This window comes from Mustela nigripes, chromosome X (genome assembly GCF_022355385.1).
Source record: "Mustela nigripes isolate SB6536 chromosome X, MUSNIG.SB6536, whole genome shotgun sequence".
Taxonomy (NCBI): domain Eukaryota; kingdom Metazoa; phylum Chordata; class Mammalia; order Carnivora; family Mustelidae; genus Mustela; species Mustela nigripes.
Genome location: NC_081575.1, coordinates 57,946,891 through 57,969,879, shown reverse-complemented (window position 1 = coordinate 57,969,879; position 22,989 = coordinate 57,946,891).

The window sequence follows — 22,989 nt, the reverse complement described above, 5'->3', positions numbered from 1 at the left end:
TAAACAGGTGCTCTCTGCTCCGTGCAGAATGACGATGAAATGGTTGGCAAAGGTCACAAGGATTTTGCTCTAGCTTCGTTACCACCTCTTCTCCCCTATATACATATCGCTGTCTCTCAGTGGGCTCAGGAGAAGCAGTCTCCACGCCTCTGACAAGCACAGCTGTTAGAAGCCCACAGCGAAGATTAAGCTAGGTAGCCAGATACCCGGAGTCTGGGTTTCTGGGTGTTCTTCTTTTTTATTTTGATTTCTAATCTCGTTCCTGTGTGTATGCGTGTGTGCGTGAGCGCGAGTGCAAACGTGTGTGTGTGTAGATAGCTGTGTGTATCGTATTACTATTTACAAAAAAAAAAAAAAAAATTACATAAAATCTCGCTAGGCTGTGTAGAGATCCAAAAAAATATGCAGTTGCTGTGGCTTTATTGCTCGCTCTCAAGTCTAGACGCCAAGTCCACAGGAGCACCTCATTCTCAATGAGCACACATGTGCAGGGCAGGCCAAGCACTCAACACCCAGACGCAGCCCGCCAGACATGGCTGGGGGCTCCGCATGCCTGGGTCGGCTGCCTGAGGCGACCTTCAGGTGCAGCTTCAGTAGACAAAGCTTCAAACTACCTAAGGACCAAAATGCTTAGGGGCCCTTGTGTTAGATACGCTAGTATGGGCTGCCAGGCTTCTGGTCCACCACACTGTGTCTCCCCCAGCTGCAGGTTGAAGGACATGTGTTAATTCAAATCCTGGACCCTTTTTCTTTTTTATCAGAAGTCTGCATTCTGTTGGTAGTTGGATTTTAGTTCTGGAAATTTTTTGTTTGTTTTGTCTTTCCACACTGAGTTTGTGTTTTACGACTGTTAGGGTTTTTTTGTTTGTTTGTTTTGATTTTTCCCCTTTTGTAGTTAAGTACTATGGTTCAAACCTGAGTTAACCCAAATATTTCTGCCGACTTTATAATTGTACAGTTTTGTATATTAAACGTTTTTGAAGTTATTAATTTAAAGAAAAATCATTTAGTTTATTCATTTAGTAACTGATGTATAATAAACACTATTTTCATTAAGAGTTGCTTTTTCAACTATTTTATTCAAATGCCTATTGCAGTTGCCAGCAATTATTTATTTTCAATAAATTCTGCATTATGTTTTAAAGAAAACTCAAAGATGAGTTGGGTGTCAAAAAGAAAACAATTCGCTGTAATGTTTGATGTGAACAGTTTTAGTCAAGGGGTTTATATTGACACAATATTTTATTGTTGTAAAAGATTTAAAATAAAACATTTTTCCAAAAAAATATTGTTTTTTTTTCTTTCCTCCTTTTTTTAAATTGTGTGGTGTGTGAAGTGAAGCATTTAAATAGAGGCACATTTCTGGTAAGCAGCGCATCTGCTCTGCTTCAGGTTAGAAATCATTGGTCATTGTTTTGATTCTTGATTCTCTCCCTCTGACTTTTGGCCTTTCATACACTCGCACACACAGCGGGGCCTGTTATCATGCACTTGCCCATGCTCATGCAAAACACACCCTAAATGGTGGGAAACAGAGTGGGGAAACCTGGCAGGATCGGGTATTATTTCAGGAAGTGTAATATTATTAATGTTCTCTGAAAGGAGTGTGTCTGTCTCTAGTCCAGCAGACAGACCTGTCTCTAAAACCGCCCCTCCTGAAACTTAGGATCCAGACCTTCACTAAGGTTTTCCTCTTGCTTCCCCGCAACCACTCCTCTTCTGGTTAGAGACCAGTACCCTTCTGGTAGATGAGCCCTCATTCACCTGATGAAGGATGGAAAGATGACTAAATGTAAAAAGTTCTGTCCTTCTTAAGGCTCCCCTGGCCCCAGAAACTCTGATAACCTATTGTCCAATTAGTGTTGCCTGGTAAAGCTGAATTCCATTCCTTCCTATATGACTTACGGTGGAAGAAAAAAATCATTAGAGACATTTGGAGGAGAAGTTTAACTTATTATTCTTCTTTCCACTCTTACTTACTATTTTACCTCTGTTGTTTTGTCACAAGACCCTCCATAAAAAAGGGGACAGTTACCTTTAGTGATAGCTGAGGCATAATTTACTAAATCAGAAGCAGTTTGTTTTAAGGCTTTGTATGTACACACAAAGTTGGACTTATCCAACTTTTTGTTTTAGCAGATGAATATCAAGCAATAAACAAGACACTTAGCTATAACTTTCCTATAGTAAATCCCTTCTCAATTCATATTCTAAAATGTTTCTTGGTAAACAAAGCAAATCATTAAATCACTTTAATAGGTAAAGATTATCAAATGTAATGTCCATCATCTTTTAGATTGCCTAATTATTTACAGCTGTACAGTGCACAATGCACATGTGAGTGTTGTGAATGAAATATGCTACATGTTCTTTGTATGCCCATAGGCATATATCTCTTTATAAATAATACTGATTTTATAGAGATGTGTCTACAATCACAAAACATATAGTCTTAAATCTGTTGGCTCTCTTTCTGTTCATACCAGCCAACCTCTTTCTCTTCCAATATCCTATAATTGATCAAAACGTTATAGCTGTTCTCATTAAAGTACACAGCAACCAACTAGCAGTGCATTCTAAAGTTTTTAATGAGGCCATAAAAGCAGATGCTTTAGGACATACTTACATAAATTTGTAGATATAGACATCTGTTACTATTCCTCAATATTTTTACTATGTATTACTGATACATATATTTTACACATGTTTACAAGGCTTGTTTCTTTTATTGACTGTTTTCTCTTTCTTAAAATATAACTAAGGCCTAGTTAGCTTTTATGAGGTCCTCTTTATCAACCTTGTTATATCATTAACATAAAATTTTCATTAAAATTCAGGGGATGTTGGTGCCTTTGCCTAAGACTTTCTTTGTATTGAGGTTGCTGCCATCCCATTACCAACCAAAGTTTTTGTAGGAAAAGCAGCTTTGGCCTCTGTTTCTCTTAGACCTTCATAGCAGTGGCTTTCTCTCCCATAATAAGAATTTGTGGGTTCAATAATAATAATATTTTATGGGTGGAGGTAAAAGTTTCATCCCCATCACCTAGTCAGAGCAATAGAAAATTAAGAGATTGTGAAGGGGGTGAGATTTTGGAAGAAGTTGGATGTGAAAAGACCAAGTATGTAGATGCTACAGATATTTTAACAAAGTCAAATATGAGAATCAAGTATGTGTTTGTATGTATACATGATTGTCTACATGGTTGCGGCTCTCTGTATGTATAACAAAAGCTAAATAAATTACTAACCTCCAGCATGTATCTTCCCAACAATAAAATAAGAGAAATAATTATTCCTGGGAATTGGTTTCTTGTCTTTAAAAAGAAAAGGGCAGGGGAAACCATTGTCTACATTAGTACATGGGCTGTGTTTGTCTTCAATAAAATCAAACACTGTTCCCTTGGAAATATTTAGCATTCAGATATTTCCCTTGCTCCCAAGTCAAGCTGTTGTTGCTTTAATTTCCTGTAGGCTATAAGCAGAAATGTAAATTTCTGTTTTTACTTTTAAAGTATCTTTTTCAGTAAGGAGGGAAGAAAAAAAAAGAGGGAAATGGATTAGTGGAAAATGATTAGAGGTTAAAACATGGTTTTTGCAAAACAATAATGTATGTTTTTCTACCTGTCATATTCTTTCAAAAACACATATGAAACTTTAGGATTATGGAAATTATTTCTATGAATTGGCATTGGAAAATCCTCAAATATGGCTCTTTCAAAAAGTTTTCAAATCAAGAGAAGTAATGTTGCAAAACACTACCATGTAAATTGGTATCACTTGTACTAATGTATTCTCTAAAATAAAGGATAGAATATTCTTTATACATACCCCCAAATAATAGTTTTAAAAATATAAATCCTATACTTTACTCATTTAGAGATGTTAATTGTTAAAGCACTAAGAAAAGTGGATATAAAATATATTTGAAATCAATTAAGTTTTTTTTAATAAGATGAAATAAAATACCTTTTCTTAAGAGCACTGTTGATGGAACATTTCTAAAATCCAGGGATTATTTAAAAGAATGCAGTCTTAAAAACAGAAACCCAGTTAGATTAGGCTGTCTCTAAAAATGTGGGGGTAGGAAAGGTCACATGCAAGAAACTAGATTATTGTTTCTATAAAAAGAATCCACAAAATTAAACCCTTGTGTCTTCCAGTTAAAAAAAAAACACATTAGATTTTATGCTTTCTTTCACAAATGTGAGTATAGAACTTTTTTTTTTTTTGAGTATAGAACTTTTACCTATTCACACATTATCTGACTCACTAGCTAGAACACTGGGTTCTCTTTACAAACTTAATTGTTATCAAGGAGGATTTAGTATAAGATGGGTTCATCTTGGATGCCTTCCAAGGGGTCTTGTTTGCTCAACTATCAAAAGGGCCTTATTATTAGGTGGTTTCACTCTGTAAGGGAAAGCATCATAGGACAGCTGGCTTTTGGGTGAAACTCTACAGTATTTAATATATGTATATAGACATACTCACAACTGTAAACTTGCTCCCTCCTGCATCCCCCTCCTTCTCTCCTTATACTTGCATACTGACAGGATGATGTAAGAGAAAGCAGGCTGTTCTCAAAGACAAGAAAGAGATCATCTCACTGACAATTCTTTAGGTATGTCTTTCCATCTCTCCAGCCACTCAGTTTCCACACTATTCTGGTATAGCCAACCGAAAAAACAAAAAAAAAAAATTATTCTACCAAACTCTTGTTTTATTTATATAATGCCAAAAAATAATCTAGTTTGAGTGAACCTCCCCCAAACTCTGACCCCCACACAAACTGAATTGACTGCTTGCATTGTCATCTTGTAAACAATGTCTGTTATATAGCATTGACTCTTGGGAGAAAGGGGGGTCGTGTAAACATTTTTCATATTGTTTGCTTCTCATCTTCCCCAATGACTTTGCACAGACCAGAGAATTTCATTATAATGTGGCTGATTATCTCCGAGATTTGACCAGACTGGAGACAAGCCTTTACTCTGCCCCCTTTCACAGATAGAGAAAAGCCTCCTATAAAAGTGTACTTGTAAAGTGAGTGTTAGTATCCCCCCAAGATCAATATTAAAGAGTAGTTTGTTCCACAGAATTTATATCTGGTAAAAGATTTTCCCTTCCTTAATATTTGCAATCTGAGCACAAAAAACCACACACATACCCACACCCCCTGCTAAGATCACTGCTTGATGTCGTATTTTGAAAGTACAGAAAGTAGAAAGCTATGGACCAGGAGCAGTTGTTAATTGGGTTTCAAATGGCATATGATTACAAAATGCAAGAAAAAAAAACATGTGAATGGATTCATTGCACAGAAGAATACCATTTTTCTTAATGTTTTACTGTTCACAGTATACTTGCAGAGGTGTTGGTAGTATTCGTGTTTAATTAACATCATTTTTTTTTAATTGCCACAGGAGCACACATATATACATATATAGAAAAGGTCAGAATCAAAGACAGAAGTCTGTTTTAAACCTTTGTAAGTCTAGAAAAATAACAGAAAAAAAACAGATTTGTGAAATTTATTGGATAAGCAGGGACTGTGTCTGTCCAAAACAATGTACAATAGCCACTGTTAACGGATAGGGATTGACTTGCTCAACTGTGAACAGGGATTTTCTACAAATGAATCATTTTATCATAAGAAGAGGAGCTGAGTGTGTTTAATCTAATATTCTGAATTCTGAGCCTTTAGGGTGAGAGTAGTTGAAATTCTAGATAAACATATTTTCCTTAATCACATTCATTTTCTATGTTATATCCTGGCAGAGAAAATCCAAACTTCTCAAGATTTTACATTAAAACTAAAACTAAAGTAATATTTCAAAGTGCCTCTTTCATCCATCCTGAGTCTTCCCTCTACCACTGTCCATGGATGAGTAGACATTGTTGGCTTTATGGATGTTCCCCATTGGCTTCCTTAGGACAGGTCTAAGGAAGCTCATATAGAAGGGATTGCAGGACAAAGGGCTTGCTTCCCACCCTGAGAGCTTCAGTGTCTTATCTGCAGTGGAAGTTCAAGTTCTATAATTTCTTCCATGCCTTAGTGCTCTGCTTCTCCATGTGCTAGTTTGATGTCTTCTACTGAAGACTAACTAGTTTTGCTTTCAGTGGATGACAAGTATGTCTACAAGTGGATAATTTAGAAATTGCTGATTTATAATAATTTTATTTTCTGGAGCTTTGTGCATCTGATTTGTACTTTGTACTGTATTTATGCATGATTTAGAGAACTTGCAAATAGAAGAATTTAAATAAAGGCAATAAGATTTTCAATTTATGCACTGCCTTTCCTCCTTAAGGATCCCTAGGCACTTTAGAAATGATGTATACAATATACTCTGCAACAACCAATATGCAAATCACAACAAAATCACCACTTCAGGCCGCATAAAATGACCACAGTCAGTTCAGGCAAAAACTCATTAATATCAATAGGAGTTCTGTGCACAATTGAAGGGCAGTCAGTATATGCCATGGGCCTCATTCATTGCTGTGTGAGAATATAAAAGTACATGTCTCTAACTGGAAAGGAATAAAGTCTTACATTTTAAACGTATGTCATATTTGAAGAAAAAATGCAAAAAGAAGTCACATGCATTCGATAATTGTGGCTTAAATTTATCTTTCAGCCTTTTGGAGAAAAACATTATTTGGTAACTAAAAAACCAGTAATACTCAAAAGTAATTGTGCATAATATTTTAAGTTAAAATTGTTATAAACATCTGTAAAAAAAAAGCTTAAATGGAAAAATCTTAATCTTACAGTCTTTGGCTGTTTCTAATTACACACACACACACACACACACACACAAGCATGCACTCATGCACAGAAAGTACACACGCTGGACTAATTGTTTTAAAAGTAACCATTGAAACTGTTCTTAAGCTAATAATCACCATGCAAGTAACTCCTCCCACCCCCCACTAACACCACCCAGTTTGTATTTTGTGAAAATGAATAAGCTGTTCAGTTTTTTAAAAATGAACAAGCTGTTCAGTTGATGGGGGTGGATTCGGTATGTTGTAACTATATTAAGGTAAAGGGGGCTTTCAGGACAGGGACCCTTAATACTCTAATAGAGAAAAATTTTTTTTCTGGTTCACTTTTAACCTTTTTGACTGTGGGATATGTGAAACAAATGGGAACTCCTCTTCAGTGAAAGCAGTGCAGACTATACTATCATTACCTCTTGACAGCATATGAGCTCTTTAAAAAAAATTCTGGAAAACACATCAAAAAATTAACCTACCTGCAATGAAGCTGGGTATTTACTGGAAAATATTTGTTGATCTAATCTCTCTGTGCCCGCCTTGACCCTGTTCCATGTCTCTGGCTGTCAGAATTGCACAGTCCCTACTCAAAGCTCAATGTCAAATTAAAATGTGACAAGGATGGGGCAGCATAATAGCTTAAAACTATTCTCTACCTTTCCACATACAAACATATGAATTTCAAAACCCAGTATTTTTGTCATATAAATATTAGAAGATTTTACATGGAAGTTGGTAGAATAAAAATATCTACAACATCCAATTTAACACGTGTATTATTTAGTTGGAGTGTTGGAGATACTGTTGTCAAATTAGGTGCCACTCTTCTGTATTTTTGTTGTTACTTTTGAAAAATACACTCTCCAATGTAAGCACAAGATTTGTTTATGCTACTTTGATAATATCGTGCATTTTTGTTGAACCCCAGCTAAATACAATTGTTAATTGACTTATATGTCAATTAGACACTGAGAGTCATTGCATTATTTGCAAATTCCTAAAAGTGTATCTAGCTCTGATGAGACTGAATTATGTTTCTAAGGAAATTTTAAAAAGGGATAAAGTGCAGAAAGAAAAACACATTGTAAACTTCTAAAACTCTCTTCCTGTCTCTCCTCTCCAGGCTTTGAAAACTTGGGATAAATGTTAGGCAACATGAGCAATACAAAATGTTTCTCTCTCCTGATTTTCATCTCTTTACCCTTTAGATAATTAGTCTATCCCACAGTTCTGCAATTAATAACTTGTGTTTGAATTAAGGAGGAGTGTAAACTTCACCAGCAATTGCTGAGAATCATATGCCAGCAAGATTCTGTGTGATTGTTCTGCTCCCACGATTGATTTCATTGTATGAGATTTATGACATGGTAAAAACACAAGGCAAAGAAGAGCAGGAAAAATAGGTTTCCGGATCAGAAATTCTTGTTGGAAAATTTAAGGGTGTTGTTATTTAACCAAGAAAGGGGGAAAAAACCCAAAAACTTGCAAACCCCTTTTTTAAAATCAAGTTGTTCTCAGCTAAAAGCCAGACTCATTGAAATTTTCTGTATTGTGTTTCTGATGACCAGCAGAGGATGAAATAGGGGGAAATGGCACTGATGTTTAAGGTGTGACTGTTTAGTTGACTTCTTCGAATAATTTACAGAGTTTGAAGAAACCTGAATCTCTAACAAAAGCTCAGTAAGTGGGGAACATATTCTCATTTTTTAAATGTATTTTTTCCTCTTCCAAATGCATTCAACAAAGTAAGGTCTGTAGCACTATTTCAAAATTCCCAATTAAATTGTGGGAACTATGGTCAGTGTGAAATATGTTCCTTAACACAGATCAAATAAATAATCAGAAGAATAAGAAAATTATTCTCAATGAGCCTTCATGTGCTTAAATAAATACAGAGTAATGGGAGGGAGGAGCATGCTCATCTTAGAGGAAAGGTCTAGAAACACCGTGAACTCTCTCATGAATATGCCGTCTTCCCATCTAAGCCTTTTAAGATAAATTGTCTCTGCTGTCAATCATGCGTTTCAGGAAACTGAGATAAACTTTAAATAAACTCACGTAAGTACAACAATGACCAATGCTCAAATGGGACCCTTATTGCCAGTAAACGCATTTTGAGTTTGTCAAAGGCATCCCAGATGTATTTATGTCAATATCTTTGCTGTTGGAATTATAGTTTTGCAAGCTGTCACCATTGGATGAAAAAGAATAAAGTGTACACAAGGCTTTCTGTATTATTTGTTTTATTTCACCAAATCCTTTTTTTTTTAATTTCCTTTTTATATTATTTATTACAACTTCATATGCATCTATAATTATCTCCATAAAACTTTTAATTTCAAAAATCAAGGCATAATGTTTTTGGTTTTTTAAATTAATTAATTAATTTTTAATAAACATATAATGTATTTTTATCCCCAGGGGTACAGGTCTGTGAATTGTCAGGTTTACACATTTCATAGCACTCATCATAGCACATACCCTCCCCAATGTCCATATCCCCATCACTCTCTCTGGGCCCCCCTCCCCCCAGCAAACCTCAGTCTCTTTTTTGAGATTGAGTCTTTTATGGTTTGTCTCCCTCCCAAACCCATCTTCTTTCATTTTTGCTTTTCCTACCCCCGAATCCCCCCCCACATTGCATCTCCACTTCCTCATATCAGGGAGATCATATGATAGTTGTTTCTCCGATTGACTTATTTCGCTAAGCATGATACCCTCTAGATCCATCCATGTCATTGCAAATGGCAAGATTTCATTTCTTTTGATGGCTGCATAGTATTCCATTGTGTATATATACCACACCTTCTTTATCCATTCATCTGTTGATGGACATCTAGGTTCTTTCCACAGTTTGGCTATTGTGGACATTGCTGCTATAAACATTTGGGTGCATGTGCCCCTTCAGAGCACAATGTTTGTACCTTTAGGGTAAATACCCAGTGGTGCAATTGCTGGATCATAGGGTAGCTCTATTTTCAACTTTTTGAGGAACCTCCATGCTGTTTTCCAAAGTGGTTGCACCAGCTTGCATTCCCACCAACAGTGTAGGAGAGTTCCCCTTTCTCCGCATCCTCGCCAGCATCTGTCATTTCCTGACTTGTTGATTTTAGCCATTCTGACTGGTGTGAGGTGATATCTCATTGTGGTTTTGATTTGTATTTCCCTGATGCCGAGTGATATGGAGCACTTTTGCATGTGTCTGTTGGCCATCTGGATGTCTTCTCTGCAGAAATGTTTGTTCATGTCCTCTGCCCATTTCTTGAATGGATTTTTTGTTCTCTGGGTGTTGAGATTGCTAAGATCTTTATGGATTTTGGATACTAGCCCTTCATATGATATGTCGTTTGCAAATATCTTCTCCCATTCTGTCAGTTGTCTTTTGGTTTTGTTAACTGTTTTCTTTGTTGTGCAAAAGCTTTTGATCTTGATGAAATACCAATAGTTCATTTTTGCCATCAAGGCACAATTTTAACAATTAAAAAAAGAGCTGGTACTAATTATTTTCCTGTCATTTAGTAATTTTCAGGACTCTAAATGTTGGCCTTTAATTTTTCTAAGTTTTTCTTTTTTGCAGGGAGAGGGAGGTGTTAAGGGAAGCAGAGTCTGAATAAAACCAGCTTGTTTTGAATTTTTAATTTTAAATAATACCTGGTGCTTATAGAACATCCTAACCCATTCTTTGAGTCTAGAAGCCTTGATTATCCACCTGGGATGCTGTCTGAATGGTTTAGTTCCTAGCTGAGATGACTGCTTACAAAACAGTCCCAGCTTCAACCCAAAGAAAGGCAACACAATTAAATGGGTGCTGAAGGAATAATTTATCAAAATTATGCATGGACTTTTGGGGGACATATAGTTTTAATTATCCAAAAACAATGAACTAATTCAATGGATATTTATTAAGACTCTGCCATATCCCCCAATTAAAAATCAGTACAATTTGGCAGTTTTATTTTGTGTGCTCTGGATTTTGACCTGATTTTGAATAATAGGTCTGCAGTTTAACTACCTGTGGGGCATTGACCAAGCTCTTTAACTTCTTCTTTTTTCAAAAATTTACTTATTTATTTGAGAGAGAGAGAGAGAAAGGGAGAGCAAGTGCAAGTGCGGGGAGGGGAAGAGTGAGAATCCCCAAGCAGACTCCCCACTGAGCAAAGAGCCAGACAGGGAAAAATCCCAGGACCCAATGAGATCATGAGCTGAGTTGAAACCAAGAATCTGACGCTTAACCTACTGAGCCACCCAGGTGCCCTACTTCTTTAACTTCTACCTGATTTTCTCATCTGTAAAATAGGAGTAATAATAATTACAACTATATAACAGAGTTGTGAAAATTAAAAATACAAATCATGCAAAATGCATAACAGTGCAAGACACATAGTAAGTACTCATTTGATATTAGCTGTTATTGCTCTGCACGTTTCTCCTGCTTTTCTATGCTCTACATTATAAGGAAGAATGTGATATGTTTGAAATTTATCTAAACAAACTTAAAAAGAAATTCCCTTTCTCAGGACGCCTGGGTGGCTCAGTCGGTTAAGCGTCTGCCTTTGGCTCAGGTCATGATCCCAAAGTCCTGGGATTGAGTCCCGCATCCAACTCCTTGCTCGGCAGGGAGCCTGCTTCTCCCTCTGCCTGCTGCTCCCCCTGCTTGTGCTCTCTCTCTTCTCTCTGACAAATACATTTTTTAAAAGATTTTATTTATTTATTTGACACAGAGAGAGAGATCGAAAGTAGGCAGAGTGGCAGGCAGAGAGAGAGGGGGGAAGCAGGCTCCCTGCTGAGCACAGAGCCTGATGTAGAGCTCGGTCCCAGGACTCTGAGATCATGACCTGAGCTGAAGGCAGAGGCTTAACCTACTGAGCCACCCAGGCGCCCCTCTGACAAATACATTTTAAAAAAATGAAATTCCCTTTTTCACACTGACTACTGCAATGACTCACATCCCTCCTCACACACACTTCAGTGCCTGCTACTCCCCTTGCTTGTACTTTCTCTCTCTCTTCTCTCTTTCTCTCTCTCTCTCTGACAAATAAATTAAAAAAAAATGAAATTCCCTATTTCATACTGACTACTGCAATGACTCACATCCCTCCTCACACACACTGCAGTATACAAGACAATTGACATTTACATGAAAAACACACTAGATGGCTTTTCCCAGGACTGTGTGCTATTCCTTGGACATTAACTATATCACAGAAGCAGAGTGATATCATCAAGACAATCTTTAATCTGTTTTTATTTATTTTTTAAAAAGCAATAATGTACATTTTGATATTATACAACCATTAGTAACACATTGTTTGTGACACACCTCACAACACATTGAAACACAGCAGTGTGTTGTCACACCAACTGAAAATTGCTAGCTCACAAGGATGTCAATGGATTTCCTAACCTAAAGCATGGGCAAGTAATGCTGCTGTTCTCTTGGAGCATTTTAACCATTAATATATCTTATTCCCATTAAGGAAAAGAATTCAAAGTAACTCCACTATAGCAATGTAAAAATTCCTAGAAAAGACAGTTAGTCTCTTTTGTATTCACTATCACTTAAAAAAAGAAAGGTTCAGATCCCTAAAAACACTTCTAAAAATCCAAGAAGGTCTCCCTAAAATTATGAAACTGTATATATTCTAGATGAAAAAAAAAAACAACTTTGACCTTTGCAGAATTTTTAAAGTTTATTTGGTTCACTGTCCATTCCTATTCCTCCTGTTTATAGTCTTGGTAATCTGTAGGGATGAAGCAGTATGGACAACCAATCAAACTGCAAAATATTGAAAAAGTTAAATCTATGTTTATGACTTTATTCAGTGTTCACAGTCTTTCACAGATTGCATTGGGCATTAAATTTATTTTATCTCATTTCAGTAATAAATATTGCAACATTAAAGAAGTGGGCAAAAACAAATCGATTCTTCCCCCTCCCCCCCAGTATATTCATTTGTATTGTTACCAGGCAAAATAGAACTTAAGACAACAAGTGTTAACTGGAATAAATAAGGCTACCATGCCATCATAAAAGAACATTTGTCAAACATTTAAAAAATCTGAACTTACATTTACCTGATAACATAGCCACAAAAACATAGGAAGCAAAAGTGCACAGAACTACAAGAAGGCTACAAAAACAAACAAATGTAACAGAGATGGAGCAGTCCAAGAAGGAACAACATCCAGGGAGTGACCATGATCATGGCAATTAAATTGGAATGGAAGTCAAGTTTAGATGATCATTAAAATAGAAGAGAGCTGGAGAGTGTAACACCAAGAGAAGTAAGTCAGAGAAAGACAAGCAGCACACGATTTCACCTACTGGCGGCATACAAGAAACAAAACAAGTGAGCAAGTAATAAAAGAGAGAGGGAGAGAGGCAAATCAAGAAACAGACTTTCAACTATAGAGGACAAACTGATAGCCACCAGAGGGAAGAGGGGCAGGGGGATGGGCAAAATAGGTGATGGGGACCAAGGAGTGCACTCATCGAAATGAGCACTGCGTAATGCACGGTATTGTTGAGTCACTATATTGTATACCTGAAACTAATACAGCATTGTATGTTAACTATACTGGAATTTAAAATAGTGAAGTAATGAATGAAATAAAGAAAAAAATTAAATTAAAAAGAAGTCTTTTTATTTCAATTTTTAAAATTTAAACTCTAGTTAATTAACATAGGTCTTAAAATCAGTTTGAGGTGTAGAATTTAGTGATTCAAACTTACATATTTTTTTTATTTTTCAGTCTTCCAATATCCATCAGTTATGCACCACACCCAGTGCTCCACACAATATGTACCCTCCTTATACCACCAGGCTCACCCATCCCCTACTCCCCTCCCTTCCCAAACCCTGTTTCTTTCTCAGACTCCACAGTCTCTCATGCTTCTTCTCCCCCTCTGATTTACCCCAATTCACTTTTCCTTTCTTTCTCCTAATGTCAACACTTACATGTAACACATAGTGCTCATTACAAGTACCCTCCTTAATACCCATCACCCATTTAGCATTTCTCCCATGCACCCCCCTCCATCAACCATCAGTCTCTTTTCTATACTTAAGAGTATCTTATAGTTTTCTTCCCTCTCTTTTATTTTATTCCCTTCCCCTATATTTATCTGATTTGCTTCTTAAATTCCACATATGAAGGAAATTATATGGAATTTATCTTTCTTTGACTGACTTATTTCACTTAGCATAACGCACTGTAGCTCCATCCACATCATTGCAAACGGCAAGATATCTTTCTTTTAATGGCTGAGTAATATTCCATTCTATACATATACCATATTTTCCTTAGCAATTCATCAGTTGATAGACATTTGGGCTCTTTCCATAATTTGGCTATTGTTGATAATGCTGCTATGAACAAGTCAGTATTTTCATGTCCTTTGGATAAATCCCTAGTAATGCAATTGCTGGGTCATGGGGTAGTTCTATTTTTTAAGATATTATTTATTTATTTGACAGAGAGAGAGAGACATCACAGGTAGGCAGAGAGGTAGGCAGAGAGAGAGGGAGAATCAGGCTCCCCACCAAGCAGAGAGCCCAAAGCAGGGCTAGATTCAAGGACCCTGGAATCATGACCTGAGCCAAAGGCAGAGGTTTATCCCATTGAGCCACAGAGCCACCCCGGGTCATAGGGTAGTTCTATTTTTAACTTTTGAATAATCTCCATACTGTTCTCCAGAGTAGCTACACCAGTTTGCATTCTCATCAACAGTGTAAGAGAGTTCCCCTATTTCCACATCCTCACCAACATCTGTTGTTAATTTTAGCCATTCTGACAGGTGAGTGGTGGTATCTCATGGTTTTGATTTGTATTTCCCTGACGACGAGTGATTTTTTTAAGGTGTGTTTTTTTACCAAAAATATTTAAAATTATTAATTTAATTTTATATAAATTCAACTACTTAACATATAATGTATTATTACTTGCAGAGGTAGAGTTCAGTGATTTATCAGTTGCATGAAACATCCAGTGCTCATTACATCATGTGCCCTCCTTAATGCACATCATCCAGTTACTCCATTCCCCAGCTGCCACCCTCCACCAACCTCCAGTTTGTTTCCTAGTGTTAAGAGTCTCTTATGGTTTGTCTCCCTCTCTGATTTCCTCTTATTTTATTTTTCTCTCCCTTCCTCTATGATCCTGTTTTGTTTATTAAATTCCACATATGAGTGAAATCATATGATAATTGTCTTTCTTTGATTGACTTATTTTGGTTAACATAATACCCTCTAGTTCCACCACGTCATTATAAATGGTTTTCATATGTCTGTTAGCCATCTGTATGTCTTGTTTGGAAAAAAAAAATGTCTGTTCATTTCTTCTGACCATTTCTTAGCTGGATTATTTATTTTTAGGATTTTGAGTTTGATAAGTTCTTTATAGGTTTTATATACTAAAGAAAATTTCTTTCTTAAATACAGAGAACAAACTGGTGGTTGCCAGAAGTGAGGTGGGGTGGCATGAGCAAAATAGGTAAAGGGGATTAAGAGCTCCCAACTTCCAGTAATAAAATAAAAGTCACTGTTGTAAAAAGTACAACATAAGAAGTATAGTCAATAATAAAAACAATTTCATTCTTAAGGCAAAATTTGTAATATAACTACAAAATAGTCTAATATGTATTAATTTGTTCCCATGACAATAACTGTAAGAAAAATGAAAAATAATACAAACCTAAGTAAGAATTATGGTGAAGACAGGAATTATGAATGGATTATAAGAAACTCCAGAAGTCTAGTCCTTAGAGTGAGAAATTTTGTTGCTTTTGAGAAAGATAAGGAAATTTTGAACTTTCATAAATACATAATCATGATCCAACTGACTCCTTTCTTACCTTTCTAGCCAAAGGCTAGTAACTGCATTTATTTCATTTGTCAGGTAACAGATGTGCATGTGCGATTATTTACATGTTTGTTTTATATTTAAAACATATTATTATTTTCATGGATGATATCTTGAAGCATCTAGAGTTTCATAGTATTATTATATGTTATATAAAACATGTTGTTTTATCTCATCATTAGGTAAGATATTAGACTTTATAATAAGTAAAAAATCATCTCTTTCTATATATTATCCTTATCCAAGTTAATTGTGTTTTGATTTTTCTCCTTCAAGAAAAGCTAAAGCATCTTACTCTAAGTGATGCAGATCACTAGATGTCAGCTGCAGTCATACTGGCCTTGGCTAAAATATATAAATCCAACTTCTTTGAAAATGAATTTAGTAAGATTTACCAATATTACTACAAATCCTGGAAACAACAGCAATAGAACAATCTTGTTACACGTGAATTTTTTCCTGCCAGAGAGAATGAAGGGACATTTTAGGTTCTTTGGAATGGTGACTTCTATCCTATAAAGCTAATGAAAAATACCTCTTAGCAGTTCAACAACACAGAATTTAAAATTATATCATTTTGAGAATCATCTTTGCTATCCTCTTTCAACTGTGGAAAACATTAAGTACTGAGCATCTAATACAATTTCAGATCTAGTGGCTAATAAATATTTTCATTTGAAAGGTAGCATTATAAGCTGATTTTAGTTTATATGAGTCATCCTTTTCTGTTTCCAGCAGTTTTGGAGAAAGAAATCACTCCTCAGAATATAAGTTGGAAAGAAAATAAGAATGAATCTATGGCTATCATATATCATACCATATAAATATCATATATCATATATAATATCTATATAATATCTATGGCTACCATAATGACCTACTTTTAAAACACGATGATTTCCTAGAACCCTTTGAAGTCTATATGCTTCATTCTAATAAATGATATTTAGTATATTGAATGAATGAATAACAAAATTCTCATACTAAAGGCCTATAAGTTTCCTTGAAAAAATTTTGAAGAGGGTAAAATTCATCTTAGACACTTATTTCTGGGCATGTTGCACAGCTACTCTTGGCTGTCCAAGCCCTATAGCACCCTTCTAAGTCTTACATATCACCTAAACATTTCTTCCTTTTCCCTCCCTAATCCTTTGGAAGAGCATCACTTCTTTGGAGCTACTTACCGTCTTTGGGTCAGATACTCTCTTAGTATTCTTCCTATTTTAAATGAAGATTGCCTATATTTTCTGCCTCTACCCTACAGGATCACCTAGTCTCCAATGAGGAATAGGCATAGCAATAAAAATAAGTCATAGAAAAGATTCCTATTTTCCACTCTTATATCAGATGTTTGTCACATCGATGTGGCTTTAATGAAATCACAGCTTATATTTCTTGTATAAAAACAACAGGATTTAGTGCTTATATAGTATTTATAAACCATAATTCTAAGTAATTTACATATATTAACTCATTTAATTCTCATAATAATCCTAAAATATAGGTATTATTTCTATCCTCATTTTACAGATGAGGAAAATTAGGTCAGATAGATTGTGGAAATTGCCTAAGGTTATATAACTAAAACATGCCAAAGTAAACTTCAAACTTGGACAACTGGCTCTAGAGTCCATGCTCTTGACTGTACTATCCTGCCTCCCTACAGTGATAGTCAAAGACTGAAAACTGGGTTTTTTCCAAATCTATTTGTTATATCTTTACACTTTAAAGCTACTTTAAAGCTCCCATATAAATATTTAGATTTGGAAAATGTGAAAATTACAACTAATAAATCATTTTTGATCCCTATAGTAATGATTAAATAAACATAATCTAATTTTATTTTGCTACAGAATTACTTCATCTTATGATCAAATCTAAAATAGTACTTTGAGTTTATCTGCTTCAAATAGTCTCTACTAGACACTGATGTCAGGGACTGTTCATTACTTGCTCAGAACTGAGAGGCATGACTATTAGATTCACATAATAGATACAGATGATAAATATTCAATAATACATTGAATAAGTGACTAACAAAATCTGCTAGTTACAATTACTTACCAAGTATTAGACTCTATGCAACATGGTTCAGGTATATTTTATTGAATGCTTTGACAACCCAAATATAAGATAGGTATCATTACCCTCAATTTAAAATTGGAAAATTCAGTTTCAGGCAGTTTAACTTATGAGTACAAATTATTGGTTGGCAGAATCATTATTCAAGCCTATGTTATATCCCAAAGTCTATGTGCTTGTCATGATGTTGTGCAAGGATGGGACAATGGTTAAGATAGTCAATTCCTCCATTCTGGATGAGTGGAAATTTTCACCTAACTTTTTTTTTTAATATAATTTTTATTTTTTATAAACATATATTTTTATCCCCAGGGGTACAGGTCTGTGAATCACCAGGCTTACACACTTCACAGCACTCACCAAAGCACATACCCTCCCCAATGTCCATAATACCACCCCCTTCTCCCAAACCCCCTCCCCCCAGCAACCCTCAGTTTGTTTTGTGAGATTAAGAGTCACGGGAGACAAACCATAAGTGACTCTTAATTTCACCTAACTTTTTATCTCAGTTCTTAGTTCAAAATATTTCTTAGCTACAAATAAATAAAAAAGAGGGAAGGAGAAAGAAAAGAGATGGTTAGAGAAGAAAATAAAACAGATAAAGGGAATTGGTAGCTATATATTTTTTTAAAGATTTTATTTATTTATTTGACAGAAACCACAAGTAGTCGAAGAGGCAGGCAGAGAGACAGAGGGAAGCAGGCTCCCCGCCGAGCAGAGAGCCCGATGTGGGACTCGATCCCAGGACCCTGAGATCATGACCTGAGCCGAAGGCAGTGGCTTAACCCACTGAGCCACCCAGGTGCCCCGGTAGCTATATATTTTTATGACATACTATCCATAGTTCTATTAATGCTTTATATATAACAGATTATTTGTCCCTCTCTTCAACTGCAGCATGAGCTCTCCCAGAATAGGTCAAATGACTTGTATTTATCATAGTATTGGCTATGAGTCTGATGGATAGTAAGTGGCCAAAAAATGATTGTAGAATAAATGAGAGGAGGATATTGGGAGGAAAAAATGAAAGGAGGCAAGACAAATGAGAATAATTCTAGAGTAAAAAGCTGAAATGAGGACAAAATATATCTGTCAGGCTCACAAACTCACATGTCTTTAGGCTAACACAGATAATTTAAGGGAGTGATGTAAGCTGAGTTTTAGCAGGGAGTAACAATGACTGAGGTGAACTGGAGAGTGCATGCTCCTTCTCAAGGCTTTTATGCAAAAGACAAAATTAAAACTAGATACTGGCTAAACCAATTGTGTTTATGGACTGGATTTCCCTAAGTCGGTACGGTGTGTGTGTGTGTGTGTGTGTGTGTGTGTAAGACTCTGGTCCCCAATCACTTAAGTATGAGCAGAAATTGATATAAAAATAGAAGTTATCCATCACTTGAACAGATGTCTGCAATTTTTTCTATTCAACAAATGTTTAATAAGTGTAATCTATCCTCATAATCTTTTGGAAGAGATACACAAATAAGACAAACAGATAATTCCTTGAACAGTTTATACTCTAGGAGACATAGCAGCTTTGCTAAAAGAGTATTCAAAAGTTTCCCTTTAACATCTTCCATTCCCTTTCTCCTATGCCCCACTCTAAACCATTATTCTTTTTCCTAATTCTTTTTAAATTTTTCATTATGGTCAGTTAGTTTTTGTTGTAGTGTTTAACAATTCATTAGTTGTGTATAACACCTAGTGCTCATCCCAACACAAATTCTTCAATCATCTTCCAGTCTCATATACTCACTTCTAGCTGTCCCAAATTCCTTTTCAAGCCTTCCTTGTTCAGCTGTGCTTCAATTTATCCTTAACTCAAGTCCTTCTTAATCAAAATATGGGGGATATTCTGACCTGATAAAGTGATGTTTGGCCACATTAATATAGTATTTCAGGCTAAATATATGAATTACAGCACTGTGTTAAGTATACTAAAAGCCTGAACTTTAAATTTCATTTCTTCTTTTCCACGATGACTTGTAAGTAGTAGCAGTTCATTAAATACTTGTCTAAGTATTTACTTTTAAATACTTTTACTTTTAAGTACTTTTAAAGACAAGGTCTTTAAAAACAGTTCTATCAGGGCACCTGGGTGACTCAAGTGTTAAGTGTCTGCCTTCCGCTCAGGTCATGATCCCAGGACCCTGGGATGGAGCCCCACATCGGGCCCCCTGCTCAGAGGGAAGGCTGCTTCTCCTTCTCCCTGTCCCCCCGCTTGCGTTCCCTCTCTCACTGTGTGTCTCTCTGTAAAATAAATAAATAAAATCTTTTAAAAAAAAAAACAAACAGTTCTGTCCCCTGGCCTGTTTGTATTTCAAAAGAAGAACAAATCAGTTACGAAAATGGATGAAGGTATTGCATTTCCAGGAGAGTATCCTAGTACTGTTACCTTTGTAATATAGTCTTCTTCAACTCTGAGGATTAAGGATAGAATTACAGGGAAGATTTAGAGTTACATGATAACCCACACTTCAATAACCCAGAAGCTTTAGAAGAACTGTTTCCAATTAAATGTTGGTTGTCAAATTGATCAAGACTTTACACTCACTGCAAAAAAGGCTTTAGATTAAATCTTTAAAAGGCCAAGTAGCAAACCACTTGTTACTGAAGAATAAACATAACCAAACAGGTAAAAGAACTGTACTCTGAGAACTATAAACCAATGATGAAAGAAAATGAAAATGACACAAGGAAATTGGAAGACATTCCATTCTCATGGATTTGAAGAACAAATATTGTTAGAATGTCTATACTACATAAAGCAACCTACATGTTTTAAGAAATCCCTATCAAAATACCAACAACATTTTTCACAGAGTTAGAATACAGAATCCTAAAATTTGTGTGGAACCACAAAAGATGCTGAATAGCTAAAGCAACCTTGAAAGAGAAAGACAAAGCTAGAATCATCACAATTCAGACTTCAAGTTATATTATAAAGCTGCAGTGATAAAGACAGTACAGTACCAGCAGAAAAATAAACACATGGATCAATAAGATAGACTAGAAAATACAGAATGGAGGGACGCCTGGGTGGCTCAGTTGGTTAAGCGGCTGCCTTCGGCTCAGGTCATGATCCCAGCGCCCTGGGATCGAGTCCCACATTGGGCTCCTTGCTTGGCAGGGAGCCTGCTTCTCCCTCTGCCTCTGCCTGCCATTCTGTCTGCCTGTGCTCGCTCGCTCTCCCTCTCTCTCTGACAAATAAATAAATAAAATCTTTAAAAAAAAAAAAAGAAAATACAGAATGGAATCCGCAACTGTATGGTCAATTAATCTTTAACAAAATAGGAAAAAAATACCCAATGGGAAAAAGAAAATCACTTCAACAAATGATGTTGGGAAAACAGGGCAGCTACATGCAAAATGAACAAAACTGGACCACTTTTTTTAAAAGATTTTATTTATTTATTTGGCAGAGAGAGAGATCACAAGTAGGCAGAGAGGCATGCAGAGAGAGAGGGAAGTAGGCTCCCTGCTGAGCAGAGAATCCGATGCAGGGCTCAATCCCAGGACCATGAAATCATGACCTGAGCCAAGGTAGAGGCTTTAACCCACTTAGCCAACCAGGCGCCCCTGGACCAGATTTTTTTTTTACACCATATACCCAAAAATGTTCAAAATGGATTAAAGACCTAAATGTGAGACAAGAAATCAAAAAAATCCTAGAAGAGATCTCAGGCTGTATTGTTTCAGACACCATCTATAGTAAAATCTTTCTAGATATGTCTCTGAGGCAAGGGAAACAAAAGCAATAATAAACCATTGTGACTACATCAAAATAAAAACATCTCACACAGTGAAAGAAATAATGAATAAAACTGATAGACAATCTACAGAATGAGATAAGATATTTGCAAATAACATATCTGATAAAAAGTTTATATTCAAAATACAAAAAGAACTAATACAACTGCATACCCTTAAAACAAAAAATACTTACAAAATGGGAAAAAAAACTTGAGTAGACATTTTTCCAAAGAAGACATAAAGATGGCCAAGAGACACATGAAAAGATGTTCAATATCATTCATCACCAGGGAAATGCAAATCAAAACAACGAGATATCACCTCACACCTGTCAGAATGGCTTAAAGAAGTGACAGGGGTTACTGAGGATGAAGAGAAAGGGAAATCCTTGTGCACTGTTGGTGGGAATGCAAACAGGTGCAGTCACTCTGGAAAACAGTAAAGAAGTTCCTCAAAAGTTAAAAATAGAGGGCTGCCTGGGTGGCTCAGTGGGTTAAGCCTCTGCCTTCAGCTCAGGTCATGATCTCAGGGTCCTGGGATTGAGTCCCACTTCAGGCTCTCTATTAGGCAGGGAGCCTGTTCCTTCCTCTCTCTCTCTACTTATAATCTCTCTCTGTCAAATAAATAAAATCATTTTTTTTACTTTTAATTTTTTATTTTTTATAAACATATTTTTATCCCCAGGGGTACAGGTCTGTGAATCACCAGGTTTACACACTTCACAGCACTCACCAAAGCACATACCCTCCCCAATGTCCATAACCCCACCCCCTTCTCCCAAACCCCCTCCCCCCAGCAACCCTCAGTTTGTTTTGTGAGATTAAGAGTCACTTATAGTTTGTCTCCCTCCCAATCCCATCTTGTTTCATTGATTCTTCTCGTACCCACTTAAGCCCCCATGTTGCATCACCACTTCCTCATATCAGGGAGATCATATGATAGTTGTCTTTCTCTGCTTGACTTATTTCGCTAAGCATGATATGCTCTAGTTCCATCCATGTTGTCGCAAATGGCAAGATTTCATTTCTTTTGATGGCTGCATAGTATTCCATTGTGTATATATACCACATCTTCTTGATCCATTCATCTGTTGATGGACATCTAAGTTCTTTCCATAGTTTGGCTATTGTGGACATTGCTGCTATAAACATTTGGGTGCACGTGCCCCTTTGGATCACTACGTTTGTATCTTTAGGGTAAATACATGCAGCCAAAATCATTTTTTAAAAAAGTTAAAAATAGAACTGTCCTATGATCTAGCAATTGCATTATTTGGTATTTATTCAAATAATACAAAAATGATTAACTAAAAAGGATAAATGTGCCCTGATGTTTATAACAGAATTATCTACAATAGCAATATTATTGAAACAGCCCATGTCCATCAGCTAAAAAATGTAGGTACTGAGGACTAAGGAATGTACTGGCTATGATGAGCACAAGACGTTATGTCACTATATTGTAAACCTCCATCTAATATTATGGTGTATCTTTACTAACTGGAATTAA